The sequence below is a fragment of the Lontra canadensis genome, unplaced genomic scaffold (assembly GCF_010015895.1).
Source record: "Lontra canadensis isolate GAN:19392208 unplaced genomic scaffold, GSC_riverotter_1.0 scaffold41, whole genome shotgun sequence".
NCBI lineage: Eukaryota > Metazoa > Chordata > Mammalia > Carnivora > Mustelidae > Lontra > Lontra canadensis.
In genome coordinates this window covers 10,724,895-10,741,027 of record NW_022631035.1, presented here as the reverse complement: position 1 = coordinate 10,741,027, position 16,133 = coordinate 10,724,895, and the positions used below count along the sequence as shown (strand labels likewise).

The 16,133-nt window shown below is 36.8% G+C and overlaps 1 pseudogene; it reads right to left on the bottom strand.

Moving 5' to 3' along the window:
* Positions 1 to 16,133, bottom strand: part of LOC116875518 — a 56,426-nt pseudogene that overhangs the window by 32,339 nt on the left and 7,954 nt on the right.

Here is a 16,133-nt window from a genome sequence, read left to right as displayed (position 1 = left end):
TTAATACCCATCACTGGGCTAACCCATCCTCCCACCCTACTTCCCTCTAAAACCCTCAGTTTGATTCCCAGAGTCCATAGTCTCTCATGGTTCATCAATTCCTCTGATTCCCCCCCCCCCTTTATTTTTCCCTTCCTTCTCCTAATGTCCTCCATGCTATTCCTTATGTTCCACATATAAATGAAACCATACGGTAATTGCCTTTCTCTGTTTGACTTATTTCACTTAGCATAATTCTCCCAGTTCCAGCTATGTTGATGCAAATGATGGGTATTCACCCTTTCTGAAGGCTGAGTAATATTCCATTGTATATATGGACCACATCTTCTTTATCCATTCATCTGTTGAAGGGCATCTCAGCTCCTTTCACAGTTTTGCTATTGTGGACATTGCTGCTCTGAACATTGAGGTGCATATGGCCCTTCTTTTCACTACATCTGTATCCTTGGAATAAATACCCAGTAGTGCAATTGCTGGGTCATAGGGTAGCTCTATTTTTAACTTTTTGAGGAACCTTCACACTTTTTTCCGAAGTGGCGGCACCACCTTGCATTCCCACCAACTGTGTAAGCGGGTTCCCCTTTCTCCACAACCTCTCCAACATTTGTTGTTCCTTGTCAATTTTTTGCCATTCTAACTGGGGTAAGGTAGTATCTCAGTATGATTTTGATTTGAATTTCCCTGATGGTGAATGATGTTGAACATTTTTTCATATGTCTGTGAGCCATTTGTGTGTCTTCTTGCTTCTAAAATTATTTTCTTACCTTCTGTAGAACCAGACGACCCACTCAGAATGTTTAGCAGTGTCAATTTACCAGCTCTGCTGTGTCCCAGTATTACAGCGATCTGTCCTTCATATATGTCAAGAAATATGCCTGTTTAAGAATAAAATGTGAAAATTAGACTTTAGATTATATTCAGGTGGGATGGACCTTACAAAAGTTTGTAAGAGTCAAAGGTATCCCAGTGCTTCATTTATTGGTATTCTTATATGTTCCCTCTAAAATTATATATTTGTGTCTATTTATGAAGATGACACTTTAATTTCTCTGGGGAAATTGGATCAAGACTGAGAATATAAATTTTCACCTTCCTCCCTACCCAAATCCTTCAAATGCCAAAGAATATATTAATTCGATGTTAAAGAACAGAGCAAAGACTACAAGGAATAAAGCAGAGTGAGCAGAGTATTTGCTTTCTGAGCCAAGAAAAGCATTGTGCCTGAACAAGCAGGCTCCCTGAAGCTCCCAGAACTGAGACAGAAGGGCCAGGGATGGAAGCAAAGGGGTATGTATCCTATATTTGGAGGGAGAGAGCACGGGTTAAGGAGAGGTTGGTAAAATTTCCCCTGGCACTGGTCATTGCTCTGTTTTGTATCACAAAAGTGTGAACATGGTCTCCAGAGGGATCTGGGGGACCCAGAACAGGTCACAGGCATTTTTCTATATACGTGCTCAGGACTTGATAATTTATTTTTCTTGAATATTTGAAACATTATCTAACTCCATGGAGAAACAATAGAGTTCTGTTAGCAACCTAGAAATTTTAAGAGATTCTCTGAAGATAGATAACATGCGGAATTATATTGTTGGAGAATCAAAAACAAGACCACAGCCCAAAACAGGTGATGAGAAGTCCTGTGAAAGTAGAACAATTCCAGTAATATCTCAAAGTCAGTCTGACAAATCTATGTCAAAGATTATAAACCAGCATGAGCAGTACAACCTTCTTTTTAAAAATGTTATAATTATATTATTGATGACTCTCCCTCAGAGTAGAAATGTGGGTTTTTAAAAAATTTTTCTTTTTATCTAGACTCATTCTCTAATTTGCCACTATGACTGTCTGTAACATCAGAAAACAACAACAAAAAAAATTTTTTTAATTAAAAACAGCATCAAAACAATGAAGTCTTCTCTTTACCTTGCAATACTTACACTTTTTCAGGCTTTCCATCATACTCTTTTGTAACATTTTTGATTCTGAAAGATGATTAAGCAACTTTGAAATAAGTACATTTTCTAGTAACACAGATTACGTTAACCGTCAATAAGACAGCAATACGACAGTTTGTGATTAATGTTGAACCACACCGGGTAGGGTGTCACCCTCATAATGGGATCCAAGGAGGGCAGAGGTAAAATCTCACACCACTCCCAAAGAGACTTGCACAGACCTGCTCATACCCTTATCAAACCTGGCGTTTCGTACATGCCAGCAATTCTTCTCAGTTGGCAAATGAAGAGAGAGCTACCATTGAAAGAAAGGAAGGAAAGAACAGGAAAGAGAGCGAAGGAGGGAGAGAGGATTTCCCTCAGTTCTGCACCCCTCTCTAGTTATTATTTAATTGTTCTTCTCCTCCACAGGCAACTTTATCAAAATATAGTCTCTCTACTCTCTGTTTCCAATTTTTAAAAGACTTTATTTATTTATTTGAGAGAGAGTACATGAGAAGAGGGAGGGGCAGAGGGAGAAGCAGACTCCCCACTGAGCAGGGAAGCCCAAAGACACGGGGTTCAATCCCAGGACCCTGAGATCATGACCTGAGCCAAAGGCAGCCACTCAGCCAAATGAGCCATTCAGGTAGCTTTATGTTTCCATTGCTTTATCTCACATTTATTCCCAACCTAAGACAACATAGCTTCTGACTCTATAACTCCACTGAAGCTATCCTCAGTGAAGACACCAAAGACACTCTACAGAATCCATCGGACACTGACACTTGCAGGTCATTGTTTAATAGACGCTGTATTAAACAATTGCTAGCTCCTTCCTTCTTGCGAGGCTATATTTCCTTGGCTTCTACCCTCTTGGTTTCCATATCTTTCTCTTATTATTCTGCTCAGCATACTTTATGGATTCCTTAAACTGGATTCCAAATTTAACCAACTATTTTTCTTATTCTCAAATCTTTTTTTTTTTTTTTTGGTAGCAAATCTTTATTGTAAGAGTGCCATCACATAAATGCATTGTAATATAACTTGCCCAGGACATTTCCTAGGGTTTATTTTGGGGCAGTATTTTACATATGGAAGAAGGCGGTCTCTGCATGGGTTGGAAGCCCCTTGCCACAGAGCATCAGGAAAGAAAACCAATTCTTTGTATTTTGCACAAACGTATTAAAATTTATATTTGCTCTGAAAGAAAAAGAGATGTATTTGCCCCATTTTTTTAAGAGAAAAAATTTTATTTAATAGCAACACTTATGGTAAAAAGACACAGTTTTTTTTCAGTGTTCCAAGACTCATTGTTTATGTACCACACCAGTGCTCCATGCAATAAGTGCCCTCCTTAATACCCACCACCAGGCTCACCCAACCCCCTACCCTCCTCCCCTTCAAAACCCTCAGTTTGTTTCTCAGTCTTCACAGTCAAATCTTTGCCATATGATATTGCCCACTCTCATTGCTTCAACTCTAACTTAGATTCTAATGATTCCCAAATTTGTGTCTTTAGGTCTTTCTTCAAAGTCTCAAATGTACATATTCAGCTTTTTTGCTCTGCATCTGTGCATAGATACCACATAGGTTATATTATTTCCCCCTGTAAACCAGTCCTACTTGTGTTCTCTATCTCAGTTGGTGTTTTCAACATCTGCCCAGGAATGCCAACTAAATGCCTAAAAAACATTCTTGATTCTTTTCTCTCTCTCTCACCTCAACCTGTGGTCCACAAAATTACTATAATTTAACCTTATGGATTTATGAATTTAACTTTATGAAATCTCTTTTAATTTATCCCTTTATCACTTGTCTATGACCTTCTAGTCCAGATTCTTATCATTTCTCACCTCAACCTCTGAATCGGATGGTGTTTTCCCTTTCCATCAACCTAGCCCCTTGTCTCCTGCAATGCAGAGGACATACCAGGAATAAACTTCCCAGAAATAGTTCTCTGTATTGGACTTGGCGAGAACTTGGGCAAGATTTGGAAAGCAGAAGTGAAAAAAGGTCATTTTTCTCTGAAGGTCATGGGGGGCAGACCCATGCGCAGACTGTAGGTTTGTAGCAGTTTTTCAGATTTCTTGACAAGCCCTGCTTTGCTGCTGGAGATTAAGAAACCTGGTGGGAACTTTCCCAGAGGATCCCAGCAAACTTAGTGAGACCTACGTACTTCCATGCATCTGGATAGATTTTCTGGCTACAACTTTCTTGACCTTCCCTCTTGTATTCTTAGTACTTTTATAAATTACTAATTTCCATACCAAATCCCTTTACTTGTACAATATTTCCAGCAACTCACTAGTCCCGACCAAACCCAGACTGACACAACCTTTGGAACGTTTCCATTTCTCCAGTTGTATCTCCTTCAAATCCATTCCAGAAAGCTATCCAAATGATCTGCCAGAGGACTCGCTGTCTACTTGGCCTCCCTCAATTCACCTGGTGATTCCCCCACACTATACAAGACAGCCTGTCCTTCTTGGCAAACAAAACCCACATGATCTGATTTGGCCCGTATCTCTTAATATTTACCTCTCCCCCCTCTTCTTAGCCTTGTGTTTTGAGCTCAGAAATGTCAGCTTCTTGTCATTCTTCAGACATACACAGATTGTTTCTTGCTGTGCCATGCTGGTCACACTGCATTGTCTGTTTGGAGGAACCTTCACATGCCCATCACAATTTACGTGATTTTTTTCCTTCCATAAGACTCACCTCAAGAGTCACCTGCTTCTGACCTTTCCTACCACTCTTAGGCTGGGCTGAATGATCCTTCCCTAGGTTTGGTTATTCTCTGCATCATCTCTACCACTCTTTTTACTAATAATCTATTTAAGTGCCTGTTGCCCCCCAGGCTCTGCCTGTCCTGAGGTTAAAGACTGTCATTCATTTTTGAATCCTAGTTCTGGCAGAGAGAGCCTAATGAGTGATGAATAAATGAAGTAACTAATTTGCCATGCGGAAGCAGTTCCAGAATGATCCAAAGAGCTGGTTTGAGACATACTGGGGTAGCAAGCATAAGAGGGGCTGTCAAGGTAGAGGACAGAGTATGCAGGTTTAGACAGGCTAGAGCTGTTCCGTGTCCCTGGGGGTATGCTCATTTCATGTTAAAGCATCAACAGCAAGTTGGATCTAAGACCACTGAATAGGACGGCTGGTGGCATCCACTTAGGAAAACTGAATGACCACACAACCATACGTGTCTTCATCGCCCACTGGATGAACGTGACTGAGGGTTAATATCCGGGCACTTATGGAACCATGTTGCTGAAGGGTGAAGTTCTGGACTGACAAATGTGATTTAGTCCTGATTTAGCTTGTTAATTTAACTAAATTTTCTGGTGTCAACATAGTTACTGTAAGTTAATGGTAAGGAACATGGTAAACTGAAATAACTAAGTTGTTTTGTTTTTGTTTTTGTTTTTGTTTTTAGATCTTATTTATTTGACAGAGAGATCAGAAGTAGGCAGAGCAGCAGGCTGCGGGGCGGGCGGGAGCAGGCTCCCTGCTGAGCAGAGAGCCCAATGTGGGGCTCTATCCCAGGTCCCTGAGAGATCATGACCTGAGCCAAAGGCAGAGGCTTAACCCGCTGAGCCACCCAGGTGTCCCCTAAGTTTTCACATAGGCGTTAGGGCTTGAAAAACTACCAGAAATGGTAGAATTTGAGAAGTTCTAACTCCAGGGAATAGAGGGTTTCCGCTTATCTTTCTGTGTCAGTTTATAGTTTTTTTCCTTCCTCTCTTGTCTCTCTGCTCATTTCCCCTTCTCCCAGATACATTTGCCTATCACATTTGACCTGTTTCAAAATAAGTGAACCGATTTAAGAATATCTGATTGAACTTACCTGGGATATTCCTAATAGCAAAGAGTTACTGAATGCCTATTATGGGCTAGGCGCTATTCTAAAAGCTTTACTCAAGGTAGCTGATTTACTTGTCATAGCAAACGTATTTCCAGTACCATGCCCATTTTTAAGACACAGAAACTGAGACATAGGCAAGTAACTTAGCTGGATTATACAGTCAACAAGCAGTAAAGCCAGGATTTAAACCAGGTGGTTTAAATCCGTAGAGGACATTGTAATCACTATGTTCCATTTTGTCCTCAGAATACACTTCACATAAATGGAATGTCATTTAGGAGTACTCCTCAATAATCTCCTTCAATAAAATAAGCAAACAAGAAGCATGCACTAAATTATGATGACATTAAGAATTAGGCAGTCATTTTCTATACATCTTCCTGCTTTCCCATAAAACCTTTATCAATGCTTTTCTCTACATTATTTCTTACTTATACCCTTTCAATCAACCACACCCCTACAGATAAAGATTTTTAAAAAAGAAAAAAAAGAGATAACTAACATTTATCCAGTTCCTGTTACCTAACAGGCATATTTAATTATCTCACTGATTCTTTAAATTCCTCAAGAAGTCACTGTACTGTTGAATTATATTACACATTTCTTAGAAATGAAGAAAATGATGTTTAGAGATCTCATATGGTTCGGCAAAAAGTTACCAAGCTACTAAATAATAGAGAAATCTTTCGACTTCAAAATTTCAATCCATATACTTCCTAAAGGCAGATAATCAAAGAAACGTGTGTCTGTTTTATATACTATATGTGCGTATACATACATATCATAATATGTGTGTTTGTGTGTATTAGAAGAGAATGCAGAGAGGAGGGTATAAATGGTCGGGATAGAAAGTAAAAGATGAAGGACAAGAAAATGAATAGGGCTACTAAATTTTGCTGCTGACAATATCAAAAACACTTACTTTTAAAATGATGAATGAGGGGTGCCTGGGTGGCTCAGTGGGTTAAGCCTCTGCCTTCAGCTCAGGTCATGATCTCGGGGTCCTGGGATCGAGTCCCGTATCAGGCTCTCTGCTCAGGGGGGAGCCTCCGTCCTCCTCTTTCTCTGCCTGCCTCTCTGCATACTTGTGATCTCTGTCAAATAAATGAATAAAATCTTAGAAAAAAAATGATGAACGAAAGTTTGGAATGATGGCAGAAACACCTGAGAGAAAGGAACTTTCAAAAAACACATCGTCTATGACATTTGACCTGTGGCTGGCTCTGTTGTCCCTTAGTTTATTGAACTTTTACCTGTAAGTATGCACCATTTGTTAGTTGCCTTATAGCTTCTTTTCCATGGAATTCTGGAGGCCCTGGTTCAAAAGAGTCATCAGGAATGCTCAGGATTTATTTAATCCTCAGAGACTTCATAATGAGTGTTTTGACGTTGGGACCAAAATGAAGACTTGAGGAAAAAGAAGGGCCATCTTCATCTGATCAATCAAGACACAGTTAGGTATTGAATCCATCATCTACATTGGTAAAGAATGATGTCTGTCCTAGTGTAGCTTGATACCAATTTTTTCTACACATTAATGATTTATTTTTTCTAGTTTCATTCATAAATAATTAACATCTATAACTGTATACATTGAAGACATGATGGTTTGATTTACATATATTGTAAAATGGTTACTATGATTGGTTCAGCTAACATCCATCATCTCAATAGATACAATAAAACGAAAAGAATAAAAAGAAAAAAATGTTCTCCTTGTGATAAGAACTCTTAGGATTTATGTTCTCAACACTTTCCCAAGTATCACACAGTGGTACTGACTATACACCTCATGTGAGGTGAGGTGAACATGATATCCCCAGTACTTATTTACATTATAACTGGAAATCCTTCTTCCAATTCCCCCTTCCTCCAGCTGTAAATCTGATCTTTTTCTATAAGCTTGTTGTGGTTTTTTTTCTGAAATTTTTTTTTTAAGATTCTACATATAAGTGAGATCATACAGTATTTGTCTTTCTTGGTTGGTATCAATTTTGAATTTAAGTTATTAAATTGGGGAATTACATTTATCACATTAAAAGTAAAGTATTGTAAGGATTTTAAAGTTAAGACTGTTTTGGTCTTTGGTGAATTTTCAGCTCTGGTTCATTAAAAAAAAAAAAAGCTTATCAAAGAAGATAAAGTAGTAGCTGTTGGAAATCATATCAAACATTCTCAGGATTTCCAGCCACTTGGGTGGTTAAAAAAGAGAAGTTATACAAGCTGATTTCTGTCACAGTATAAGAAGAAATATTATTTTGATAATATAGGAAAATGAACATTGAAAATAATGAGTGTATCAGTCACTATAAATCCAAAGTCAAATTTTTCAAAACCTTAAGGATAAAAGAAAATCAGACAAAATATTTATTAAGAAAAGAAAGGTAGGCAAAAGACTGGATATGTGCTGACATATAGAAAAAGGGGAGAAAGGAAGAAAATTAAGGGCTCAGAAGTGAAAGGACGGGACATATTAAAAACTCATTAGGAAAATGAAATAAATACAAATCAAATTGTTTCTGCCATGTCTTCATTTGTTTTATTTTATGTAGTTTTTTTCAACCAGATGGATTAATCCTTAAAGTTTGGAATGGCCTCATGAAATTATACAGGGATTTTCATCAAGGTAGTTGGTATCACTCCAAGGCCAAATGGGCTGATTAAATATATTAAATATTAAATATATTAAATATAACTGATTAAAAATTGTCTAACATTTAAATGGACTTATAGTTAAATGGTAAGAAAGGAAAATAGAGCAATAATTAATAGGGAGTTCAGCTGTGGATCTAAAGAACCAAAGTAAATAAAATGAGATGGCATTTTAATAATGTCTCCACAAAAATGTGAATTTATTAGTGATCAGAGGAGGAAACTTAATAGATTTTTCAGAGTATAGGGTAATTTAAACAACTCAGAATCTTCATATGTGATGTCACAAGCTCTCAGAGTGATCTTCCTAACATAAATCTCGGCAGTGAAAAGTCCTATATAGATTACATCAATCTGTCTCTCTTTCCTGCACCCATGGTTCGAAGGTTCTTCAATTTCTTGGATGAATAATACTTTTTTAAAATAAATATACTGTGGGGGCGCCTGGGTGGCTCAGTGGGTTAAAGCCTCTGCCTTTGGCTCAGGTCATGATCTCAGGGTCTTGGGATCAAGCCCCACATCGGGCTCTCTGCTTGGCGGGGAGGCTGCTTCCCCCACCCCCTCTGCCTGCCTCTCTGCCTACTTGTGATCTCTGTCAAATAAATAAATAAAATCTTAAAAAAATATATACTGTGTGCTTTAAGGACAATTAAAAAAAAAAAACCTCCCATCTTGCTATGATCACTACTGCGAAAGAGAGAAAATATTTTCACAACAAACGTATAGATATGTAAAGGCTATAATCTCACAATATGAAAGACAATTTCCAATGAAAGAATTAAGGTATTTAAGTTTCACATTGTTTTTGTCATTTCGACAAAAACAAGAGAAACCCTTGTCAGGGATCACCACCAATACTGGAACTGACTAGGGGAGAGAATCCCAAATTCTTCACATGATCAGTGGAGTCAGCGAGCACAGGTACCTACAGAGGGACTTAACTGGAGGTGAAGCTCAACCCCCTGGGATCTTCACACGCTATATTGCCCTGTCCATAGCTGTGCACGATGTGTATTTGGAAAAAATTTTCCCTTTTAATTTCTTGTTAGCTACTTATTAATTCCTACATTAGAACCACATCTGACACCCAAACGTGGCACTAGCTCTACCTAATAACTTTTCATTTCCCTACACTACAGCCATTTCCCATTACTCGGCACACATGCTATTCCTTTTGACCATAAAAATTTTCATGCCTTCTTGTCCACCAGGTAAACTTTCTTATCCTTTAAATGCAGCTGAAATTCTTTCCTCCCACCAACCCGAGGACTTACACTATCATAGAACCTTGTGGTATCCTCTCCTATCACACTTCCTACACTACATTTAATTACTGATTTGTGAAGTGTCTCCAATGCTAACCCTGAAAGCCTTGAAAACACAGACCATTGACCCACATAAATTTAATCAGCAAAGTTATGTATTAGATACATAGATGAAATCTGATATCTAATTGGTATCAATTTTATGGGAAATTTTGATCCAGAAAAAGAATGATAAATGTAAACACATTTAAATATAACCTACTCTTGGGGCGCCTGGGTGGCTCAGTGGGTTAAAGTCTCTGCCTTCGCCTCAGGTCGTCATGATCCCAGGGTCCTGGGATCGAGCCCCGCATTGGGCTCTCTGCTCAGCAGGGAGCCTGCTTCCTCCTCTCTCTCTGCCTACTTGTGATCTCTGTCAAATAAATAAATAAAATCTTTAAAAAAAATAAATATAAGCTACTCTAAAAATGTGGATTTGAAAGATGTTTATAAAAATTTGGGTTAAAGAGTACATATTGTACCCAAGTAAGGGGAAGTGAGACTTAATCAAACTTGTGGGAAAAAGAAAAAAAAAAAAGGAGGAAGAGAAGGAGGAGGGAGAGGAAAAAGAGAAGGGGGAGGAAAAGAAGAAGAAGGAAAAGAAGAAATAGATTTTTTTACTTGAAGCTGAGGGAAAAGAAGAGTACATTCTTGTATTCCTTCATCAAATATTTGAGAGCTTCTTTGCACCAGGTGGTCTCTAGATGAAAAACACATTATATATCCGGAAGAAAGTTCAAATAAGAAAACAAATATATGCATTTATGTAATTCATCAGGAATTTGTTGAGCACCTACTATGTGACAAAGACTGCTCTGGATGCTTGGAGATATCAGTGTAATAAAACACAAGCATCTCTTCCTCAGGGGGACTTACATTCTAGAGACAAAAGACAAGACATAAATAATAAATATAATGAATATCGAATTCAGTGGGGGAAAAAAACCCAAAAGGGGAGCACTAAGTCAGTTTCAAAGTTTTCACCCAAATTCTGCTTTGTTCTTGGGCTAGTCATATAACCTCTCAGACCACTGCTTTGGCATCTCTAAAATGTGAGGCTTGTACAAAATGCTGAACTAAATACTCATTGGTAAAATTTTCTGATGATATGACTACATAGAAACAGAAAAAAAAAATTGAATTCCACTTTCCCAGAAATAAATATTACTTACTGTGCCTTCCCATAGTAGAGGGTGGGGGTTAGGATAGTATTTGAAAAGAAAGCTAATTATGAATGAGTAGAGAACTTAGAAGAAAAAGTGGCTATTTAACCTATTAAAGTACAAATTAAATATTAGATGGAAGTATTGGGAAAAAATGTTAATGCAGAAAAAAACAAAACTTTAGAAGAGGGCAAATAGGCAATATGGCACAGAGTTATGACAGGGGAAGATTAACTTTGGAACATTAACTATGCCTTCCTCTACTTCCAAGAAAGAATTTCAGTTTTATCTACTAGATTCCGGGGCCTGATGGGCTAAAAACATACTGACTTGATTTATATACAAAGGGTTATAAACAATGGGCAAAAGAGAAAATAAGAAATTCCAAAAGGAAAAAGATGATGAAAATGTAGAGAAGATCCTAGCCCCAACTTAGCTGGGGACACTTTTAAGGGTTCAGCAAAAAGGAATTTTTAAGACCTTTGCTATGTATGTTAACAAGGGAGTGAGTGCATACATCAGGAGATCAGATCTGGGATTTTACTTTCCATTTTGCAGGTTTGAGATGAAAGTAAAATTTTCTAATCAGTTGGACACTAGAGTGCTGATTCTTGTCTATGACCCGTGCCAAAGCACACACGTTAACTTGGATTCAGAGGTTACATGTATTTATTATATGCTACTTTTTGTTCAAAGAAGAAATTTCATTTAATTTTAAGAAGTTGTTTATTCATGAGAATAATTTTGCAAAGTAATTTTGAAGGCAATTTGCTAAGTGCATAAGAAATGCAATATTTCAAAATGATAGACCATAAAGTTTTAAAATGAAATTATATTAATGGAACAAGTAAGAGGCATAGGGGATAAAATTCTAAAATAACAGTGTAATGGAGATAAAGAAAATGAAACAAATAAATATCTAAAAAAAACTATACATGCTTTAAAATGGAATACTTGAATTAGAAAACGTTTAAGGAAAGACACCAAAATAATAGGATTTGAAAAGGACAGATCTATTCAGATTCTGATGCATGAGAAGGAATTATGTATGAGTACAATTTGTGGATTTTATGTGGGCAGAAAGGAATATAAGTTTATTAGTTCCTGGGATGACATATGCATTCTATATAGGAATTTAACAATAATTATTTAAAAACCACTTTTAACTAATTTTATGTAATTTAATGAGCTTATTTTACTGATTTTTTTGATACTCTATAAAGCATTCTTGTTAGGCTGGTCATCCCATAAAAAGAAAGAGAAGAGCTCAGCTCATCCATTAACTTTATACTGGTCCCTTCTTCATATTCCGAAGAACAAGTTTCCTAGAGCATTACATATAACCTACTCTTCAAAAGAGAGAAAATATTTTCACAATGAGCTGTTTAATGAGCTATTTTAATGTCCATAAGTTTAATTCAAGTACTAAAAAACATCATTGTGTTCAATAGTTGTTAGAGTTGTTTCCTTCTCTCTCCGTACCTGCAACCAACACACACACACGCATGCACACACACACACACACACACAGACACACACCCCATACCTTTATAAAAGATAAAAACCCAAAGAACTACAAGTTATTTTTGTCTAAATTGTTTTTACCAAATAATTCTGGTCCGACCATTAAATAATGAGATGACAATGAGGAGATTCTATTAATTTTGAAACTGTTTCCTTCCCTCTGCCACCAGAAATGCTTCTTAAATTACAAGCAAACAAATAGTAAGATATTACCTTATAAGAAGCAGAATGGCTTTAAATTCAACTGTAACCACACTATGACTTACCAGGCAAAACTCGCTCAAAATATAACGTTAATATCAAATAGAGACGAGATCAACTGCCAGAATGAAGAAAGCAGTCATCATTATGTATGACTCTCCAGATGGATCTGGAAAAATAACGCCAATCAAGGAATAATCCATGTGTAAAATCTGAGATTAAAAAGAATAAAATAACAAAAGATGAACCTATAAGGCTAAAGGGTTTTTTTTAATTAAATGGTACTGCTAGACAAATATAGTTCATATTTTAATAGCTTTTTCTTCAAAAATCCACAGTGAAGTTGTTAGTAGGAGTGCTGCTTTTTACAAATAAAATTATTGCCACAAAAGTGGGAAATGCTATCTGAGAAAGTAAGACAAATTGAATAATAGAAATTTAACTGACTAATTGATTACCACATAAGTTTTAAAAGAAGGGGATTTAGAGAAGTGGTCAAGAAGCCAAAAATAACATATTGTAGGAAGAGAAACTCAGAGCGGGCAGTGAAACTGGAGGACGTGTAAAGGAAATATAAAAATGTTAAGGGTAAGATATTGCAGAAACACTCAACTATTAAATAAATATTGAGGACTTGAAGAGATTCATTTTAAAGATAAGAAAGACAATAGTTCACATTCCTATAGCTTGTGTCAGGAACTGCACTGGCATTATGGTTACAGAATAACACAGTCAGCCCTCCCATTTCCCCCCATTGAGGAGATTTTACTGACATCCCCTTTCTGCAGAAGAAGAAAGGAAGGCTACAGAAATCAAGTGACTTGCCCAAGGCAACCCAGCTGGTACGTGGGCAGAGAGGAGACTGATTCATGCATTGTAACTTATTCACTATTACTCATACCTCCACATTTTACTGCTTCTTTAAATGGGGACATAAATCAGACAAACTGAGGGGTTAGATAATGGACAATTATTTTTCTTCTTTAAATTGTCTAGGCTTTTACAAATGATCTATCTTCTTTGCTTATTACTTTGATGAGAATGCAACAGAACTTCTTAAAATACAAGGTGACTAATCACTAATTTCATGAAGTAACCAAACTCTTCAATAACTTTGAAAATCTAGTAAATAAAATCATAAAATCACTGTGTGGGACGCCTGGGTGGCTCAGTGGGTTAAGCCTCTGCCTTTGGATCAAGTCATGATCTCAGGGTCCTGGGATGGAGCCCCGCATCGGCCTCTCTGCTCAATAGGGAGTCTGCTTCCCTCTCTCTCTCTGCCTGCCTCTCTGCCTATTTGTGATCTCTGTCAAATAAATAATAAAATAAAATATTTAAAAAATAAAATAAAATCACTGTGTTCCTTACCTGGGTCATTCCAGCAATGAAGACAAAGGGGCTAAAAGACCTAATGTCCATCCCAAAGATAAAAAAGTTGTCTGTACAATACAGTGACTCCTAGACGTCCCCAAAATATAGTGAAGAGAAACCCAATCAAACTGGTAAGGATAGGTTCCTTTCTTTTTTTTTTTTTTTAAGATTTTATTTATTTATTTGACAGAAAGAGGGATCACAAGTAGGCAGAGAGGCAGGCAGAGAGAGAGGGGGAAGCAGGCTTTCCGCTGAGCAGAGAGCCTAATGTGGGGCTCGATCCCAGGACCCTGGGATCATGACCTGAGCCAAAGGCAGAGGCTTTAACCCACTGAGCCACCCAGGCGCCCCAGGGATAGGCTTCTTTATCAGCACACTCAGGAGGAAAGCCAATGCTATCTGAAGGAAGAAAGAAGAGTTCCAATTGGTGTACTTGTTCCTTTGAGAAGCATTTTTAGCAATATTAATCAATTCTTCACACTGTCAAAAACTTTCTCAAAACATATAAAAAAACTAGATACCAAATTAGTGCCTATGCCATAGCAATATCCTGAAGAAACATCATCTACTCATAGATCCGAGATGTAAAACAAATTAAGAGATATCTTTGGCTAATGCACCAAAGACGGGCCATATGGGACAAAGAGTGTGAATATCACCATGAAGCCAACAATTACTACAATTTGGATAGATGTTATGATCAGAACCATAACAATGGACAATTTAAATACAAAACCAGCAGGCATTAATCCCCAGGAGAGCCTATGGTAGAAACAAGGTGTTGCTTCAGAATGTCACACACAGGTAAATGTCTGGAGAGGTCATATGCAAAAACCATTAGGAGTACAAGTTCTGAAACAAACAGACCAGAGTCAAATTTACTATAAAACTGTGGCTTTGCACTTTCTAGCCATGTGGTCATGGGTAGGACTTTTCCATTCTCACCCACGTCTGTGAATTGGAATTAATTGTGGTAGCTACCTCATACGGTTGTTTTGTTTTAAGATACTGTGTATGAACTCTTTAGCTGAGCTGTTCTTAGAATTACTTTACAATTGTTGAATGAATTTTAAAATTCATATAACTACAGATAATCTGATTCTTTCAGTCAAGTGACTAACTAAATATGAAATGGAAATATAATAATGTCACCTTTAAACTCCCTTATACTAAATTGAAATCTCTCTGATTAAAACCCTAATTCAAAAACATGTATGTGCCCCCCATGCTCATTGCAGCATTATTTACGATAACCAAGACATGGAAGCAACTTATGTCTCCATCAATGGATGAAAGGAAAACAAAAGTGATATAGATATTCAAACAATGAAATATTACTCAGCCACAAAAAAAGAAGGAAATCTTGCTATTTGCAATAAAAAAGATTGAGGCCATTATGCTAAGTTAAAATTGACAAAGATTAATACCATATAATCTCACTTATACACAGAATCTAAAACAAACAAACAAACTCATAGATATGGAGAACAGATTGGTGGTAGCCAGAGGTGGGGGTAGGGAGCAGGCAAAATGGGTGAAGGTGATTAAAAAGCACACAAACAAATTATAAACAAGTTATTTTATTTATAAAATAAATCATGAGAATGAAATACTCAGCACAGTGAATGTAGTTAATAATACTGTATCATCTTTTTGAAAGTTGCTAAGAGAGTAAATCTTAAAAGTTCTCATCACAAGAAAAAATGTTGTAAACCTGTGTGGATTTATGGTGGTGATCATTTCATAATATATACAAATATTGAATCATTATGTTTTTCACCTGAAACTAATATAATATTATATATCCATTATATTCCAATTTTAAAAAGATCATAGTTTTCCTTATGCTCTCATTATTCAATTTGAAATTCAAAAAATCTTCTACAAAACTAAATACCTAACAATCTTATTCAGTTAATTTTTTGAAGATCAGGTAAGTCTTTCATATATAAAAACATCTGCTCCTAATAATAATGATTTTTCAGAAGAGCTGGTCACAGATTGGACTAAAGAGAGCATGAAATATGAAGATCAGTTAAGGAGAAGAAAAGAAGAAAAATGGACAGATCTATTGATTGAATTACACAATACTGTGTTCAATGAATTAATAAGAATA